Below are 19,598 nucleotides of genomic sequence, written 5' to 3' on the forward strand. Positions count from 1 at the left end.
GAAGATTTTACCACTTTGTTCTCAGAATATCATAATATTTTCTTTTTTAATTAAATCGCATTCCCCATCTGCCTTGCATCCCTGTTTTGGGTAGTCTACTTTTGCCAAACATAAGGTCAACATCCATGCTACTAACTTTCAGTAAAAGCACACTAATGCTGGAACTCTGTTTTATCTAAACCCGATGTCTGTTCACAATTTTGACCGCACCCAGACTAGGGCTATGTGACTTCACTGCCCCAGATTCCCATCAAGAGCCTTTTAACATGAGTACACTCATTTAGCAGCGTACATTGTCTTGCTTTCTTCATTAGCAAACTCAAAACTCACAAGAATGATTTACAGTATTTCTGTAACAATGATGAACTTGTGGAGAAGGGTTGCTGTATTTGATTTGAGCTTCAAGCAAACGAGCAGAGATCTCCCAGTTCTTAGTTTTAAAGCTCAAAAAATGGACTCAACTCAAGGGAATTCAAGAGCAAAAAAGCTAAAGCAAGGGTATTAATAAGGGAGCTGAAGGGGAGACAGCCAGGAAAAGCAAATCCCAACCTGCAGCATACAGACTAAAAAAAAGGAAGCCTATATAGTTGGCCTGAAAGACAAACAACATAAATATAAGTATAGCAGGGCTTCTGTGATAGATGAACTAAAATGAATAAAAACCTCACAGAACTTCTACAGGTTTCTTGTCCAAAGTTTCCAACCTTGTCCAACAGAGGTTGTAACCTCAGACTTTCTCATTTTGCAGAACTGAAGCACAAAGATTAATAATTCATAGCAGCTTCCACCTATATCCTGCAGTATGGAAAGGCCATAAATGAGCATGCACTGTCTTATGCATTACATAAGTCCAGGAGCTCTATTTTATTCACAGGAGAAGGATTTTGGAGAAGAGCTCACCCATTTACATGTTGTTGGGAAGAGCAGTGCTTTCCCTCTCCATCCTAAAGCTGAAGACTGCACTCAGCTATAAATCTGGACTAAGATCTGCAAGGCCAAATCAAGATAAGCACAAAGCAGAATGCCTGCAAGTATAAACTCATCTTCTTCAAAGCATTTCAGGCCCCAGCTGCAAATTGGTTTATTCCGAGAACAAATTGTTGCTCAACGACTTGGAAGAGTCTTCACAAAACTTCAGGCAAAGTATCTTTGATTGAAAAGAAGTTAATATCAGTGATAAATAAGATCACATGAGAACACAGGAGGCCTCAACCTCCCCCAAAAGTGAGATAAGTAACTGCAAGACATGTTCTATCACTTGCTGCTCCATACCAGCCAATAAGTTGCCCAAGAATATTCCCCATGGTACTGTACAGAGTGTCCTTCTTCCTCTGTGCAAATTTTCCTCCACCAAGATAAACTCACAGTAAAGAAGGACAAATAATCCGTCTCTGTTAACAGATGGGGTTGGCTGGCCCAGGAATTTGGGGTGAGCTTCAAGGATGCTCCAAAAAAAAAAATATATCCTGCCAATATTAACTCCTGTTGTTGCCAAGCAGATCACAGTCACATCTCAGTACATAATCCCCTGTGGGAAAAGAGATGTTACACAAGGACAACTCAGGTCTTCTGTGAATTCACCCTCCCACCTGCACAGGTGTGGCTCTGCTGGGACAAGAGGAAAGGTGGAAAGTAGAGACAATGTCTCTTCTCCTATTGTCCAACTTGGTATTTTCCACTGGCATTGTTTGAACATGTGTGTTCGGAGAGTCATGAGACTGTGCAGGCAGATGACATGATACTCTCCAGATTATGGTCTTATTTTTCCTTTTATTTTTTCCTATAGACTTAGAGAATTGCAAAAAGAATATTTTTCCCTCCAATATTCTTGGTTTTTTAAGGTGAACAAAAAGGTGTCAAACCTGTTCCTAAAAAGGAGCCATCTCTTTCCTTCTTTTCCACTCCACATGGGGAAGGGTGCATGAGAAAGAGGGACAGAGAATGAGGGAGGACCACGGGGGGCAAAGAAGGGCCAGGAGAAACAATGTGAGAAGGCAAGAAAATAAATAGAAACACATGAGGTAAACCATCCCTCATTTAATCACTAGACAGCTCAGCAGGGTCACAGATGATATGAGGAACAAGCCCAGCAACCTCAACAAAATATTGTCCAGGTTGTGTTGAGACAAGACACTTTCCCTGGTGCCCAGCACGAATTTGGGTTTGCTGCCACATTGGGTTGGTCAGAGGAGGTGCTGCTGCTTGGCAGGTTGTTCAGTCATACCTGCCACCCACAGAGCAGAGCACAGAGCTGATGCCTGTGCTAGCAGGGAGCCAGTGAGCTCGGGTAGCCCTCAGGTACCCTCGGGTCCTGCGCCAGGGCTACGAGCACACAGGTCCAGCTCTGAGTCAGCACAGCTGGGCCTGGTCCAGTGACCAGGACTGTGCTGCAGGGACTCACCTTGCAGCAGCTGTGCAAGGTGAGTGATTTGCAGGCAGCACTGTAGCTGAATGATCCCCTAAAGGTCTAAGGGATCGGGCTATGGGAATTCTCTGGAGCAGCAGAGCATCATCTCCCTGAAAATATTTTGTTGTTTATCAGGGAAATGAGAGACACAATGGAGCTGCATGCTCCACAGCCCCTCTGCACTTGGTGTCCACATGGGGCTGGGGGCCACATCTGTGGGACAGCATCCACCTGCACTGGATTACTCTTTTGCATGTTGACCTCATTTTGGCTCTCTTGCTCAGCGTTTGAAGTTCCTCTGCAGAATCAAATTTAGCAAGGTCCATACCTGGTCTGAAAAATATATGTCCCAGGGGGCACTTCCTCAGCCATCCTGGCTTTCATTAACCCAGCTTCTCCACTGTTCTTCTTTCACACCCATTAAACAGCACCAAAGGGAGCTGGCAATACATTTTCCTTTGCCCTTCTCCTTTGTGCTCCTCCTTGATGAATGGCTAAAGCAGATGCACAGTTGTCTTTGAAGGCTCTGGCCCATGAGCATGTTGAATCAATGATGGATTGGACCAAATGAATCACAGTGTGGGAGAAAGCACAAGGCAATGATTTCTAAGTGGCCTTCACATCTTTACACTTTAGAACTTGCTTTAAAAGCCTGTTTTCTTCTTTTTATCTGGTTCCAGTTTCTGCAGTGCCTTTGCATATGTTGAGGGAGGTAGGGGGGAAGGAGGGGAACCTTTACATATAAACAGAAGAATCCACTTCTCCATCAGACAATAATGAAGCATTGTCATTTAGGGAGTTCAAATAGCTGGGAAACCACTTCAAGGCCATGCAAAACAACTGGGTAGCATCAGAAAGAACAGCGGTTGGCAAACTGAGTAGCAGAGTTTTAAAACTCCAGCAAACTAGCAAAAAAACCCACAGCTGGTTCAGTGGCCTACCTCCCCTCACTGAGACACCAGAACTGCTTCAGAAAGAAGCTTTAATGAAACTATATTTTTAGGATACAGTGAATTGCCAGAGATTACTGGATATGTAATGCTGCTGCTCGATCCCAAGCGGAACCCTGTGTGCTCAGCCAAGTCCCGTGTGTCCCTTCCCACAGCGAGCAGGAGGTCTCCAAAACCCATTCAGAGCATCAGTTGCTTCCAGCTTGGCTGCTCTTGGGCCCTCCCTGTGACTGACAACATGACTGGGCTCATCACATGGATGTTTTTGCCCCCACAGATACACCAGGGTGGTTATAGGAAACCAAAACCAACAATTTTGTGGTGCTGCTGGAAGAACAGTGCTGCCTGCCTGGGCACAGGACAGAGGCAGGGTTTGTAGGAATAGGAAATTGTCTTTTGGGGTTGATGGCGAACTAGAGGGAGAATAATATGCACACACAGAAATTTTCAGGCTCAGACATTTGAAAAAATCCCAGCAAAAGCCATACCCCAGGCTGGGTATTGGTTTTTATGGTTAAGCAACATGCCACACACGTTCGCCTCCAGCTCTCTCCACTCTATGCTGCAAAGGCACTTTGTGCCCAGACAACACTGTCAGAAGGAGGACACGGGTGGCTGATCCCTGCCTGGGCAGAGGTCTTCCCACACACAGGCCTCTGTGGGATCTGCTTTATGTTAGAGCTCGGGACGATGCCGCATGTGGAAATACAAGTGGAAGCTTGTTCAGACCACAGAATTTGCAAAGCCTGTTTGCTTAACCAGAGCTAAACACAAGCCAAGGACAGCTTGGTTTGACTCCCTTTATTCTGGATACCCCACATGAAGTGCTGTGGCTCCCGCAGTAGCAGTGCCAGTGCTGGACTGAGCCCATCGCCGCGGTTAGCACGGACAGGAGGACAAACTAGAAGCTGCTCTCAAGGTCCTTCTTGGAGATATCGTCTTAGTAGAAAGCAGAGAAAAAACTTCCTGAGGCACTCAAAGTGCTTATTCCTCCAGCACCCTCTTCCCAGCGCCACCATCCCTCACACAGCTGCACTCACACAGGAGCTGCCCATCCACTCACAGCACCACCATGCACCCGCTGCCTGCCTCCTCTGCTTCCAGCAAGGGACAAATTCCTCTGCTCCAGAGAAAATGGACTTGGATGCATGAACTCCCCTGGAAGTCTCAGGCCTGCCCTGACCCCCTACTCCCCAGCAAACAGCCCCTGCCAGCATTGTGGGCAAGGACAGATCCAGCTCGGCTTCCCAATAAATATTCAAAATCTCCGTGGCCTGGCAAACAGGGCTCTGGAAAGTGCCTACTGCTCTCCACACAGGCAGTGATATTTATGAAGTGCTACGAGGTTTGGAAGTATTATTTTATCCACGAACAATGGAAGTAAGGACGAGCTGAAACACGATTTGCTCAAGACTTTTCCAGCCTAACACCAAGTTTACAATTAAAACAGTAGAAAGGGCTGAACGAGCCTGTCTGTGGCCAGAGGATGGTACTGCAGACCCCACCACGGAGGGAAACCTGTGAAATAGAGGTGCTAGGGACAAAGGGAAGTCTGTTGAAGTAAGAAAAGCCTGAATAAACAGTTTTTTCACCCAATACCACTTTCAGCTTCATCCAGCCAGAGCTTAAAGATAAAAGAACAAGGAGCTGCTGATTTTCCAGCAGTGGGAAGTCAGCTGGTGGCTTCAGGGATGTGTTTATTAAGCGTTGCATTCGCATGGCTGATCTGAGGGGGAAGCCAATGCAGTCAAGTGCTAAAAGGAGTTAAATCCTCCTTTGAGCCTTATGGACTCCTCACTTTCAAGGATAAATGGAGGCTCTGCAGCTGGACACCCCTGGGAGCACACTTCCCCCAGTCACAGAGAGCAGCCTTGGGATGAGTCGGGAATGCTGCGAGCTGCACAACCCAGGTGAAGCCCTGTAAAACACAATACCCCTGTCTGAAGGCAGCATTTACAGCCACCCCTGTCACATTTGTCACCAGTTCTCAGTGCTTTCAGATGCATACACTGTACCCCAGTGGGATGCAGCCTCAGTTCAGCAATGCCCTGTGCATCTGCAGGGCTACAGGGCACTGCAGGCTTTGAAGTTTTGCTCCTCTGACGAGAGCACTGGTTGGTATGAGAGCTCACATGCTTATTAGGAGGTGAGGGTGATTAATTGCCTCTCCCCCCTGCCCCTCTGAGGGGGGCTCCTCAACGTTGTCTCACTGACAGTGATTTTTCAGGACCATATGGCACTTCCACATCCCATTAGTAACGTGCCTGCTGCACCCCCTTCGCCCTGCACCAAGTTTCAGCTTTCACTGGGTTGGGGAATGTGAAATACCAAAGCTCTGGATGAAATCTTCAAGGTCAGAATGTTTAGAGAAATATATTCTGTGAAAAACTAAACTTCTTTTCTGCTATCGACAGGGCTGGTGTCATGTGGCACCACCATCACTGTGGAGGGACACCAGCTGCACCCAGAGAAGGGTCCCATCTCCAAAAAGACCTTACATGGGTGCAATGCTGAGTTGCCCTAACAAAGGGGATGGGTTTTCTCTGTCATTGCAACATGCTTTCATAATATACTTTCACAAAAGCAACTGAAACCCCACTTGTGTCTCTTCTCTTTCTGCCCCCACATTATGGGCTTCCTCTGCAGCACATGGGGATATGTTTCCTCTTTCTGGGACTGGCAACAATTTCAGGGAATGTGCCCCGATGCCCACAGTCTCAGGGAGCAGAGAACCTGCAGACTTTGTGACCAGACATGGTATGGTGAGGCAGTGCTGAGGTGCACAGTGCTGCACAGCTACAGCTCTATAACAGGTAAATCCAGATTAAAAGGGCCTCAAGTTGTTCAGGTTGGTTGCTTTTTGGTTGGTTGCTTTTTCACTCCATGCAATCCATTGTTTTATGTCTCTCAGCCCCTCTAAGTGCAGCACTGTGCTCACACCTGCTTGGAGCTGGCACATCCCTCTGACCATGGAGAGCAAACTCACAGCAAAAGCAATTCCCACTCCCTGCTGCTCCTCGCCAGCACCCAAGCACACCATGGGGACCTCTCCCAGCTCATTTGTGGCACAGCAAGGAGCTCTTTGAAGGAGCCCTTTGCAGCCAGGCACCTACAGAGCAATAACTTGGGTACTCTGGTCCCAGCAGCTGGTGCCTGACAAAAGCCAAATTCCCCACAAGAGCAGGCTGTGCTCACATTCAGTTGCTAATCCAGACTGCACAGCCCCCCTTGGCAGGCAGCGTGGAAAATGCCAGTGCTTGCAGATATGGTCTCCAAGGAGGACAGTTTCCATAACCTACAGCAAAGCAGGAGAGGCTGACCCAGAGCCCAGGGTGGCCAGGGGCCAGCACCCACCTCCCGAGGTGGCAGAGAGCTGTGACACCTGGCAGGCACTTGCCTTGCAAGGATTTTGGTCATTTATCCCATCTCTGGTTGCTGTTTTTACTGGAGAAAGAGTCCAGCCAACTAAAAAATAAATAAATACAAAAGCCAAGAAGAAAGCAGCTTCCAAATAACATTATTTCACTTGGCCATTCAGTTCCCATCACAGAAGGCAGCTGGTTTTTTTCCAGGGAAAAACGTGGTTCTTCACCTCAGCCCCATCCTCAGTCTCCCCTGTCCAGGACTTGAGCACCATCATGGCCAGAAAGAGACACTGACTGTGGTTGCCACCACCTCTGGGGCTCAAAGCAGCTCAACCATCTCTGCAGCCCCAGAAAGCCCTGCACGGACTGGTGGCTGCTGTACCAACACTGCCCCAAGGACCCGAGCTGGGATCTGCAGTGGGATTTCTGCCCCATAGTCACTGGGAAAGCCACTGGCCTCCTGCTTCCGTGGACAGGGACCTGGGGTCCTTCTCCTGCCAGGCACTTGGAAATGGGCAGAGGCCCCTCTGCTGTGATGCTCCAGGTCTCTCCATGGAGAGGCTGGGAAAACCCTCCCTCAAAGACCTTCAGAGCCATGTAAGGGGAAAAGGAGAGAAGGGGAAACCAGATCCCTGCTGAACTGCAGAAGATCCCCACCAACAAGCCCCAGTGCCCACAGGACACGTACCTTCCCCAGTCCCACGAGCCTGCCAGCAAACCTTGTTGCTGTCTAATATATTCCATATGGAGCATTTACCTCCAAAACATTACTTAAAATGGGAATAAATCCTTCATGAGACCTCCACATGACAGATACCACTTGATTGAACTGCCAAGCAAGGAATTTTTATTTTAAGGAAAAGTCTGCAATTAACCTATTGTCACTCTGCAGCAGGGGGAAGCAATAAACTGTGTATGTCTGCTTTCCAGCCAAGTCCAAAAGGTTTATCCACAAGCCTTCTTAGCAAATCTCCTCCACAAGATCTTTTGATACCTTGTGGATTTGTTAAACATTTATAACATGAAAGTGAGAATATTATACACAGTACCCTGGCATAAATCACAGGTTTGATCCTCTGTATACACTGGCAATGGAAAGGGGACCTAGAAGGAGTAACAGGGTTCTAGGCTGCAAGGTGAATAATTGGAAAGGTTTACCTCATCCCTCCACCAACACTAAATGCACACCAAGGTATTAAGAGAAGCTGTTTCTTCCCCAGCCCCTCCGGTTTTTCAAGTTTTACACCTGGGGAAAGAAGAATGAACAATCCCTGTTAGACATCGGCGAGGTGAGCGTACAGGACATTTAAGAGGTGGAAAAACATCTGTTTAGTCCAGATAGAAACCAGATGGAGGTGGGGGGAGGTGGAGGATGGCAAAACAGTCAAGAGGAAAAACAGAAACACAGTGAGGAAGAAGGCTGCAGGAGGAGAGATGCTTCCAGCAGGCACAAGTATCACCCACCAAGACCTGCACGTCCTTCCTCGGGTGGTGGGCAAACAGCAGGGCACAGCTCTAGGTCACAGGATGAGAGGCTGGGGGTCACTCAAAGCAACTGATTTTGAAAACTCATATGCTGCCTGGCCACCTGGGAATGGCTATGGAAAAGTCTTGATGGTGGGAAGAATGGTGGACGTGGGCTTGTCTCCAGCCATCAAAGAGACACAGACCTGCCTGGAGGTCTCCACCTCCCCAGCTCTGCCCTCCAAAATGCCACAGTGGTGCCTGGACCAGAAGCACTTCCTACAAGGGACATACAAAATGCTACATTTGCAGCAGAAAGTATTTTTTAAAGGGTCATTTGGCATTATTCCCCAATCCTCTTTGTCCTCACACTCACAACAGCAATCAAGCACTTCTGCCATAGCACAGCTCATTTTAGGGCTTTCAGAGGCACCAGAGTGGAGCTTTAATGGATATAGCAGGGCAGTAAATGAAAGTGAGGCCTGGCAGACAGGGTGCAGCAAGCAAAATCTGAAAGGCAATGACACAAGCCAAGGGCACGCAGACATTTTGGGAACTGGTTGTAGCTCCTTCAGGCAGAGAACAGCAAGTAACTTCCGCAAGAGGGCTGGAATTCCCCCGGAGCTGAACCAGGATGCCGGGGAGAAACACCATTGCAACACCAGGGACACGTTTCTATGGCTGTGTTTGCAATGCTGCCAATCAGGTTGGAAAGATCACTAAAACAGGACAGGGAGATGCACTGCAAAACTCACCTCCAACCTAATAAACTGTTTCCTCCCGGTTTTGCGTCTGACTTTACTCTCAGATTCCACTTTAGCTGGCAGAGTGAACGAACAAAAAAAAAAAAGCAGCAATTTTTTTTTTAAACTGTAAAAGACTTCTCCAATAGTATCAAATGCTAGAACTAATGAGCAGTTTCCTCACAGTGTTTCCCACAGAAAAAAAAAGTATTGTCACAATGAACTTTTTTTTTTTGCAGGAAACATTTAATTTTGAGGCAATTTTGATCCATTGTCTAAATCCAGGTAAAGTGTCCCATTTCAAGTGAGTGTCAGAACTGAAGGTCCTTTTTTATGTGACTGTTCAAAATGTATCTGTGTTCCCTACATCGCAAGTAGGAAAAGGATCAAACTAACCCCCCACCTTGACCCCAAACAAAACCCAAGTGTTTGAACTTGGTCACTGTGCAATCTGAAAGACATTGTTCAAAAGTCTCTCAAATATTCCCAGTTTGGGAAAACTCTTTCTCACTCCGTGGGACATCTTCAACTAGTTCAGGTTGCTCAGAGCCCCATCCAACCTGACCTTGAATGTTTCCAGGGATGAGGCATCCACCACCTCTCTGGGCAACCTGTGCCAGTGTTTTACCACCCTCATTGTAGAAAAATAATGAGCAGACCACTTCCAGCCCACTGCACCCAAGCACTGGTGCCTCTGCAGGCAGGACACCCAGAGAGGTGGCACTGAGACTGTGCTTTTAGACCATGAGCTGGACAAATGAAATCTGAGTTCTTTTAATCTCTAAGGGGAGCTCACCCTACTTAACCAAAGCAGGTCCCTGCTCTTGTGGAGTCCTTCACAGCAGTCACAGTGCAGCTCAGTATTTATACCTTCCTCACCAAAGGCAGATCACTGATGTCTCATCTCCACCCTGATGACTATTTCCACAAAACCTATGGAAACCCAGCTGTCCTGGAACCCAGCACACGTACAGAGCTGTTCCCCCGCCAGCTTCCTCTCCGGCCGGCTCCCAATTTGTCTGCAAACCACACATTTAATTGAAGTTGGCAAGTGTTTTGACTTCAAAAACGTCTGTAACACCTGGAAGACAACGCTCAGGTCTAGGGGGGGGAGGAAATGGGATGATATCCAAATGCTATTGTCACGCTCTCAGCTGCCTGCACAAGAAGGAATGAATAGCTGCAGGGTCTGGTGCATGCAGATGATACCAGGGCAGGCACACAGCTCTGCCTTCCTCCAGCTTCACACTGCAGCAGGCTTTTGAGGTCACGTTAAAGCTAGTTACAAACACCTCTTGCAAAAAAAAAATAAAAAATAGACACATCCTATAATGTTTGGGAAAAATTAATTCCAAGAACTAGGAAGTGAGGGTGATGTGCCATTCCCAGCCAGAAGCACAGCCCACGAAGCAGATAAATGATCAAGCAGCAAAGGGCAGTTGGATGGGAAAGACTGTTCTGCTGAAGGACACTGTGGAGAGGACTCCCCCCATGGGCTCCTTCAGCATCCATGCAAGCTGACAGTCAGCTTGGATCAAATCCACCACAGTGCAATCTGCACACTCCATTATCCCACAAGTCCTGAGTTCCAGCTGTCTGGACACTGGGTTTATGGTTCTCCCCATTACAGTTTGCAATGCTTTAGGAGAGACATTCAAGAGAGTCATGGCTGGGCCTACGGCCTGGTCTACCTTCCTGGTTTTTGGACACTCCCTGAAAAGTCTTCTAGCGCCCACTGCTTGTTTGACCTGTTGCAGGAAGAGAAGTATCAGAGCCAACTCCTATCAGAGCTGCCCTGGGGGTGCTGGTGGACTCATGAGTGTCAAGTTGGACAACCAGAACTACCTTTTATGCAAAAAACATTTATGGCCAAAGACTGTTGAGTCTTTCAAAGACCAGGTTAGGAGGAAAGATTTATTGCCAGTCACTTTACCTTAGCAGAGGGTGGAGCAGATTTTTTCTCATTGAGGTTCTTGCAATTCCAACCAGTGATACCCTGCTAATTACTGTGGTCTTTCTCAAAAATAAGATACAGCTGAAAACCCATTCCTCTCCCACAGCTTTGAGGGTGGTAAACATTAATCCTTAGGGGAGATTTAAAACAGGATAAAACTGCTATGACACAGAAAAATCCTTCAGTGACACCATGGTTTAAAACATAATGCCCATTTGTCAGCCTCCCCTACTAAGTTTCACCTTTTATTTTCAGATTCTACATTGTTGAAAGTCCCACTTGTTTTTTTTCAAAAGGTCAGTTTATCTTATTTAATTGATAGAGAGTACACAAAGTTTCAAAGTCTGATACCAAAGAGGTGAATTAGCTGTTTCTGCAAGTCTTTCATTTAAACCATTTATCAAGCCTTTAATAACAGCATATGAGAAATGTTAACAGAGAATGAATTTTAAAAAAAGAATAAATGGTTTGCAAGGTGCTACAGCCCCAGAGACCAGTGTGATTGGTGTAGCAGATTTCCTTCCCTCTTAGGGAACCAGTCATTTTTGCATCTTTGCTGCAAAAGGACACAGGGGGCTTCTGACATGTTCCTGGTGCAAAAGCAACACACACAACTGAAAACCAAGTAGAGGTTGTATTTTCACACCAAGCCTGCACACGTTGCATCCTGTCTTTATTTTCTTGTAATACACATATACTTTTCTAGTTTTTCAGTACCGTATTCAGTGACTTTCTTAAACTTGGGCAAATTCTTCTGAGCCAGATTTTGAAAGAAATCCCATCTGGGAAATTTGAGTGATAATGAAGATTGTGACACTGGCACGATTGCCATGTGAAGGGATAGACAGTTTTGTTCATAGAAAAAAAATCTCAAGAACTTATGCAAGCAAGAGCAAGTATAACAAAAGCATGCACCGAGTTGCCTCCCATTAACAGCACAGATCAAATGAGCCAATGCAACTGCTTCTGCTTTGCCTAAATAAATGCCTGGATCAGTCATCAAAGTAGAATTGTTTTCCACAATACACTTCCTTGAGCAACCCAGATAGCCTTTGTGCTGGCCCCAGTAATGATGTAATGGGAAAAACTTACAGGCATTCTGTCAAAGCCATGCAGATTGCTCAAATACTATTTCCCAAGGCTCCAGCCTCGCAGGTGCAGACTCAGCAGCCATCGAGACTTGCTATGATTAATGACTTTTTCCAATGTGTTGCCTTACATTAATACAGCCAGCTAACTTTTATTAAATTATGGATGATCTATTAGAGGATTGTAGTCACCTGCAGGCTGCCATATGTAAGGAAGCTGCCCAAACCTATGCAATTTGGGTATCTCAGAGACAAGCCAGTTTAACCTTTATGCACTGAGGTTCATAGAGACCTCCTGTCTACATTGCATTCTGCTGTTTGCCTTCTGCCCAGCTGCCAAAGGAAAACTACTGCCCAAGCCTCAAAGCCATCCAAGAGCCAAGGGAAACCATCAGTCCTTATGGAAACCATCTGAAAATGCTTTGGGCATGGGAACCAGCAACCCACCCTGACCATATCCAAGACTGGGCTCTCTACAGAAGCACAGAAGGTATCTGAATTCCCAAGGAAACACCTCACACAGAGGCAGCAGTTCAAACAAGGCAGGAGCTCAGACAGTCACAACAGGGAGGTAAATGGAACAAAACAAGATAGCACTTGATAAACAGCGTTTAAAAAGAGAAGCAAACCTCATTCACTTACCCCTCACGCTTAGCTTATTCACCACAGATATTCCAAGTGTTGTAAGGCTCCACCATGCACTCAGATTTATCCAGGACACCCCAGAGAGGTTTCCTTCTGCCCAAAACAAGGACAAGTAACAAGGAATCATCTGACTTACAACTCTGGTATTTCTAGCAAAATAGCCAGCAAGGTCATTGTGTGAAAAAAACAACACTCACTACCCACCACCTCACCCTCAGCTATCCTTTAAAGGATAAAAGCTTGGGGCAGCTTGGTGGTGCCTGGGAGGTGAGGCTAACTGTTGATAGCTCACAGCTGGTTTTCTCCCCACAGGTGTAGCCCGTCCAGGGACCCAGAGCACAAAAGGCCCTGCACCCCATAAATGCTGGGGGGAAGGGGTCATTTTTTTTTTGCTGCAAACGGCCCACCAGGTTCAAAAGGGAAGGGCTGGACAGACAAGGGCTTGTGTATCATCAGATGATGGTGATGGAGAAGAGAGGGAAGGAGTTCAGCTCCCCTTCTCAGCAAGCCTGTGCTTGCCTATGGCAGAGAGCCTGTGCACAAGGCACGTGGCTATTTACTGTATTGCTGCCAGCTGAGTTCAGGGACCGCATAAACCTCCCTGAGATGGGGGTAAGCAGGAGGTAAGAGTGGTGTTTTTTCCTTTCTCCTTCCACCTTCTCCTTTGGGGATTCTGTTGGGCATTGCTTGTCCTCTAAGTTGCCCTCAGGAAGAACCCACGGGGAGTAGATGCTGCTGCTGTAGCTATGTGAGGAACAGAGGTGGCTGGTTGGTCTGGCCTTACCTTCAAGGTGTCTGGTTATGGATCCTCCAAAACAGAATAGAGGGTGCTATTGTCCAGGGTAACCAGAACAAAGAGGCTCTGGCCAAGGGGGATGGGAGGCAGTAATGTAGCCCTCTTGGAGAAAAATTTGGAAGCTAAAGAGCAGGAAGAATTCCTAGCTGAGTTTAGCTCCTTTCTGGAGCAACACAGTTGTGAGGCTCAATGGTCTATGTTGTTTCCTCTAATCTAAGAGACAAATTACATCATACTGGAGTGGGTTTTTTTTCTTTTTTTAAATTTGGGTGGTAGGGGTCATAACACATCTTGTGCCTCCTCAAACAGTGCTGCCTCCAGAATGCAAGCTGGTAACAGATTCAGCCTCATTATTTCTGTATTAGCTCTTCCATTACAGCATGCCTTTCTGCCAAGCTGATGGAAACTGTCCCCAAAAGGCAATAGGAATGTAATCTTCCTGAGATATGACGGAAACAATCATTATGTATCCCTGCAACTTCCCGTGGTTGCTCACATCTTGTGGGAGATGGAGAAGGCATGTGGTGAGAAATGAGTGTCACTGAAGACACGCAGAGCTTATATGCAAATTCCAAAACATCCATCACTGGATCTGAGGACAAAGTTGTCCAGCTACTGCAGTGATGGTGTGATGATGCCAGAGATTCATTCACGTGCCATGGCAAACTCTCAGAGAAGTCTGAGACATTTCCATCTACTTGCTTCCCCCTGTTTCTAATTAGTTATGGCACTGGCATAAAGCAGGATCTGTGTCAATTAAGCCTTCATCTGCTCTTCCTTATTGCCACATGAAGTCACAGTCCTTCATGGCATCCCAACTGTGTACTGTGGGAATGATTTAGGGTGTCTCAAACCAGAGGATAATACTTCAGGTACTGAATAAACAGAATAACTGTGGAGGAAAACAGACCTTGTGTCACATACTGTTTCTAAGAACACGTGTTAGCAGAGGGAGATGAGTAGAGAAGTGGAGGAGAGGCTGATGTATCCACAGAAGAATTTGAAGAACAATCATGAGATTTTACACATGGCAGATGTCTAAGATATTTTGAGAGATTCTTCTCAGAGCCTCTAAGCCACAGCAGGGCCCTGCCACATATTTTGTTCTTCATATAATGATGCTGTGCCATTTGTATTGCGCTATTGATGCACTCCTGGGTGGTACCAGCGGGACGAGAAGTGTGGTTAATAGTTGGCTTCAAGGGCCAAACAGAAATATCAGCCTGCAGTTCAATCCCTAGCCAAGAACGAGGCACTCAAGCAAGGAAACAGACTTCTTTCCTAAACAAGGGATCAAAGTATGATGAAGCAGAGCAGCCAGATGAAGCAATAAGAGACAGTTTGGTAGTAACAGCCCATGGTAATCACAGAGGCAGCAACTGAGTCCCAATAAAAGTTGTCACAAGGTATCTTTGCCACATTTCCAGTATGGATAAAGATCAAGCACAACAGTTAGAAAAAACTAGCTCTGACCTGTAAGTCAGTCCTTGCTTGCCAGATGCTTCCAAAGTCTGACTGCTCTGGTCATTCTGCAGTCATCTTCCTTTAATTGTTATATGGGATCTGGACCTTTGAGAACAGCCCTAACTTGTGCAACCCTCAGCTAAACTTGCCTTGAAAACCCTGCCAGGCAGAGACCACCCTTGCTGATGGCACCCTTCATCTGTGCTATAAAGTCTGGACAGTGAGCTATTAAATAAATACTCAGCAGCTTTTTGAGGGGGCAACCTGCACTTACTCCATGTGGGTTTTTCCTTATCTGAGCCCACAGAAAGGTAGGGGTTGTTTTGGGTGGGGTAGGTTACCTTTGTTTGCTATGAAAGTCACTCAAAGTCATCAGCCATCAGCAAGGAAATACAAACTTTATTCTGGAAACACTTTGGAGTCCATTAGTCTTATTAAGCAAGCTGGTGGCTCATTTTCCTACTTACACTGAGGCAAGGAGTTGCAGTGAAATAAAGCATCTACTATTTTCCAGCTGCACCTGAAGTCTCTAACCCTTTCTAGAGGAGACTTGTCTAGAGGGAAGAAATAGTTTTGATTTAAAACATCCCTATCTGAAATAGAAGTTAAACTCCTCCTCCTCCAAGATTTCTAATTTTTTTTTCTATTATTGTCTGAGCAGGGGCAGGTGGCTCTGATTTTAGCTGCAGCTGGATTCCAGCTTCTTTGCTCCACTTGCATCATTTCATCTAACACGTTCCTCTGGGGCTGCAAGAACTTCACGCTTCCATCTCAGCCTAGAGGTGAAAGCAAGGAGGAGAAGTTACACCATGTAATTACAGTTATTATGGCAGTTAATAGAGCTCCTCAGCATAAACACTGTTAGCACGAGTCACTGTCGGGAATAGCTGTGTCTCAAGCTCTGCTCTTGCTGTCGGAGGCTCGGCACAGATCTGAGTCCAAGCCCAGATCTGAAGAGCAACCCGTAGTACCTGCCAGCTCACTCATGGGGCCAAATCTCTCCCTGGGCTTGGGCAAACTTCTGGATTTTAGAGCTTGAGCACGATTAGAGAAGAATAATGTCGTGCTGGAATGTGTGATCCAAGCAGACGGTGCTCAGGCTTCAGGTCTACCAGCTTTCTTTTTGCACTTGGAGTCATTCCACTGCCTTGTCTTAAAAAAAAAAAAAAAAAAAAAAAAAGCAAAGCTTTTAAACAATTGAGTGTAATCTCCAGGCTTGAGTACCACAGATTTACATTCAAACCCTCACTCTTACCATATATTTTTCTGATCTAAATGGCAGGGAGTATTCCAGTGCTAGCAGTCCCCTTTCTCTCTCCCTCTTGTCTTGACAATAAACTGCTGTCATGCTATTTTGATAGTCTACTTTTAAAAAGATAAATACACATTTATACAAAAGTTTTAAAACTATTTCTTTGAGGGAGAGGGGGAGAAGATCAGAGGTGACAAAGTTGTGACAGAACTTGGATTTAGTTAATTGGATCTAGCTATTTGCACCATCTTTTGCTAACTGCCTGTGCCAGTCTCAGGCTGGGAAAGCAATTTAACTCATTGCCTGTGAAAAATGAAATGACAGCAGCTACTCGAGTGAACTTTCACATTAAGGAAGCATGATCTGGTCTTGATCAAAGACTTTATGTTACTGGAGGACCAGAGTTCAAGCACTGGCCTCTAATTTTGAAGGAAGAAAAGGTTTATATGTCATTGTAAGGCAAACTCTTCAGAGTTTAAGCCCAAGGTAAACTTTCATGTCAGCACTGTTAGTGACCCTATAGTGAAGCTTGACTTGATCATCTCTTCCTTCAATTCTCACTGTCATATGCTGCCTCCTGCTCAGCTGCATTGGCTTCACCCATTAAAGCAGTGAGAAGTGATGTTATCATTAGTTGCTGCTGATGGGCACTTTCGGATCACGTCACGCATCTTGCAGGTTGTTCCAACAAAATGAGCTCTGAGGAGCAGGGCTGGGATCCAAGAGAGACAGAGACCAGCTTTGGGTGGCAACAAGCCATAAAATTGTCCTTGCAGATCTGGTGTAACCAGATCAACTAACAAACCTCTGGAATGCTGATGCCATGGTTGATCTGGTCATACCAGAGAAACCATCTCTCGCAAGCCGGATGCCAGGAACCAAATCATGCAACATGCCAGGTGCTGAATAATCTCTGTGATCTCACACACTGTCCCCAAAACACACCTGCTGTAAACTTTTTGGGCCTTTGGCACCATGATAATATTGATTGACACATCAATGCAACAGGGTGACAATATAAGGGATTGTAGCCATGGGCATCAGTCATTTTGCGAGTCTCAGCATCACTGGTGTTGGGTAGAAAGCCATCATGAACATTATTAGGAGACAAACGTTGTTACAGAGGGATTTGTGGCCCTGCAGATAGAAACACCAGGCAGGAGTGAAGGAAAATTTTCAAATGCGAGGATGGTCAACATGAGCAAAGGTCCGTCCTTTTCTATTTCACTGCCTCCATCTCTTGCACCAGGAGATGTCAAACACATCCCTCCCAAAGCCTGACACCATTGCTACTGTCCTCCATGAATTTCACCACTGCTGGGTTGCTCTGCAGCCTTACCACAGCTCTTCTTCAAGACAGGCTCTTGCTCTGAAAGCCAAGGCATCCCTGAAAGGTGATCCTGCAGTTCCCGGATGGTTATTAAAAGTTATTTAGAAGGTCTAGCTTGTAAATCAGATTAGAGAGAGATACTTTTGCAGAAACCAGGGGTTAGAAACTCAGTTGATGTTGAAGAGGAAGGGTGCCCTGCACTCAGGGCTCCTGTGAGTTCCTGGCTGCACCCCAGGTGTGTGGGGTTGCCTAAGGTGAGTCATCTGGGGCTCCATTTCCCCAGCTGTAGAGCAGGGATAATACTTCTGTTCTCACCTCAGTTTGTCTTCTCTGTTTAGATTTCAAGCTCCTCAGGGCTGTGTCTTGATACATGTATGTACAGTTCCTAGCTTAATAGAGTCATGATCCAAACTGAAGCCTCCAGGCACTCCTGGATATTATATCATTGCTAATTTCACAAGAGGTTGCAATCAAATTCCTGTATCGGGCAAAAAAAAAAAATCCCAGAAAGGAATAAAGCAAGCTATTAAAAACTGAGGAGCATTTTTGCTGAAGTGGAAATAATGGTACTTTGTCCCAAAATGTATAAAATATGTATTGCAATTAAATTCTCTATTGGCAAATTGCTCTACAATTAAAAAACACAGAAGCTTGAGTGAGGCAATTAGAATAATAGTAGAGTGTTAATTATAGCTTGATGGATTCTGCATGCTGTCAGCAATTACCTTCCAAGTGTGCACTTCTGAACTCACTCCAAATCCACAAAAAGACACCAACAGAATTAGAAATATCTTCCTTGTTGGCATGCCTTCGCCATTTTAAAATTTGTTTTCATAATACCTTTGTAAGCTATTTAATTAGATTTAATGAAGTTCAAGGAAGAAACATCCTCCATGCTGTACACAGACTTCTCTCCAACACAGGCATTAGTTTGGGGAGGAGGGAGAGCACAACTGAGAGTAGTTTCTGCTTCTACCAACTGCCCTTATTTTCAGTGCATGGAGATCTTGTGCAAATGCAAGGTGATTTGGCCCAGTTTCCAGAAGAGTTCCTTCTACATTTCTGTTTTACGAAGGTTATCTAAAGCTCTTGGATCTCTTTCTCCGTGGGAAACTCCATGGCCATCCTCTTGCCTCTTGCCCTTGTATTAAAAAACATTAATGGTTAAAATGAATTTAAAAACTTCATTGTCAAATCTGAAAACACTGTAAAAGAACCAAAAGTTTATTATTTTTATGGTGCCTTCCCTACTGGGCAAGAGAAATCCTCTCCATAAATGTGCCTTAGACTTTGGGTTTCCCACATTTAGGAAATAAAGAAGTATTTTTTAATTGGTGATTTATTTGTATAAGACCGCAATATTTTCTATAATACATCTACTCTTCCTGCATCAGGACCCCTCCCCAAGGACAGGAACTCTTGCTCTTACTTTGCAAAAAGCTTTCAAATAAATCAGGAGACTAAACATCAGCTATTCTCTTCTTCAGTACTTGAAGGCTGAAGTAAGACCCTAAACCATAACAATATGAATATATTTTTAATCTCTCCCCTCTTTATAATCAAAAGCTTAAACCCCAAGTTTTACCTAGCCTTTGCAATGATTGAGTTTTCTGTTTGTCATCAGTCTCTGCAATCTGATACATTCAAAGCTGTCCCAAAAGCCAAATAGTTCTTGTGCAGGTGGCTGTCAGGAGTAAATAGAGAGGAACAGGAAACTGCTATGCCAGTAATAGCAGTAATGTATGGTTGAGATTCAGGTGAGGATGCTGAAATCACAGACTGTTCCTTCCTGGAGCAAGATCTTGCCCCATCAATAAACCCAGCTTCTACATTTCGTATCCTGTCATCTTCCCAAGCTAAATCTTCCTCCCTCAGGATCTCCAGACTTCTTTCCCTCTTTCTGATTTCTCTTGGGTATGATTTGTGTATGTGCATCTTTTCAGCAGTGCCTGTTGCATGTGGTGATCCAGAAGCTGAAGTATCCAGGAGGCACCGGGGCCTCCCCACGTTGCTTTTGGGTCCAGCAGAAGACTTGACTGCTGTCTGTAGCAGGCAGCACTGTGTCAGATGAAGTTAACTGTTCCATTCATTAGTTTGTAAGAAATCTAGAAGAAAAGAAGGAGAATAGGCAGGGGGAGAG

This window comes from Manacus candei, unplaced genomic scaffold (assembly GCF_025592945.1).
Source record: "Manacus candei isolate 608988 ecotype Guabito, Panama unplaced genomic scaffold, ASM2559294v1 h1tg000025l, whole genome shotgun sequence".
In the NCBI taxonomy this organism is placed as follows: Eukaryota; Metazoa; Chordata; class Aves; order Passeriformes; family Pipridae; genus Manacus; species Manacus candei.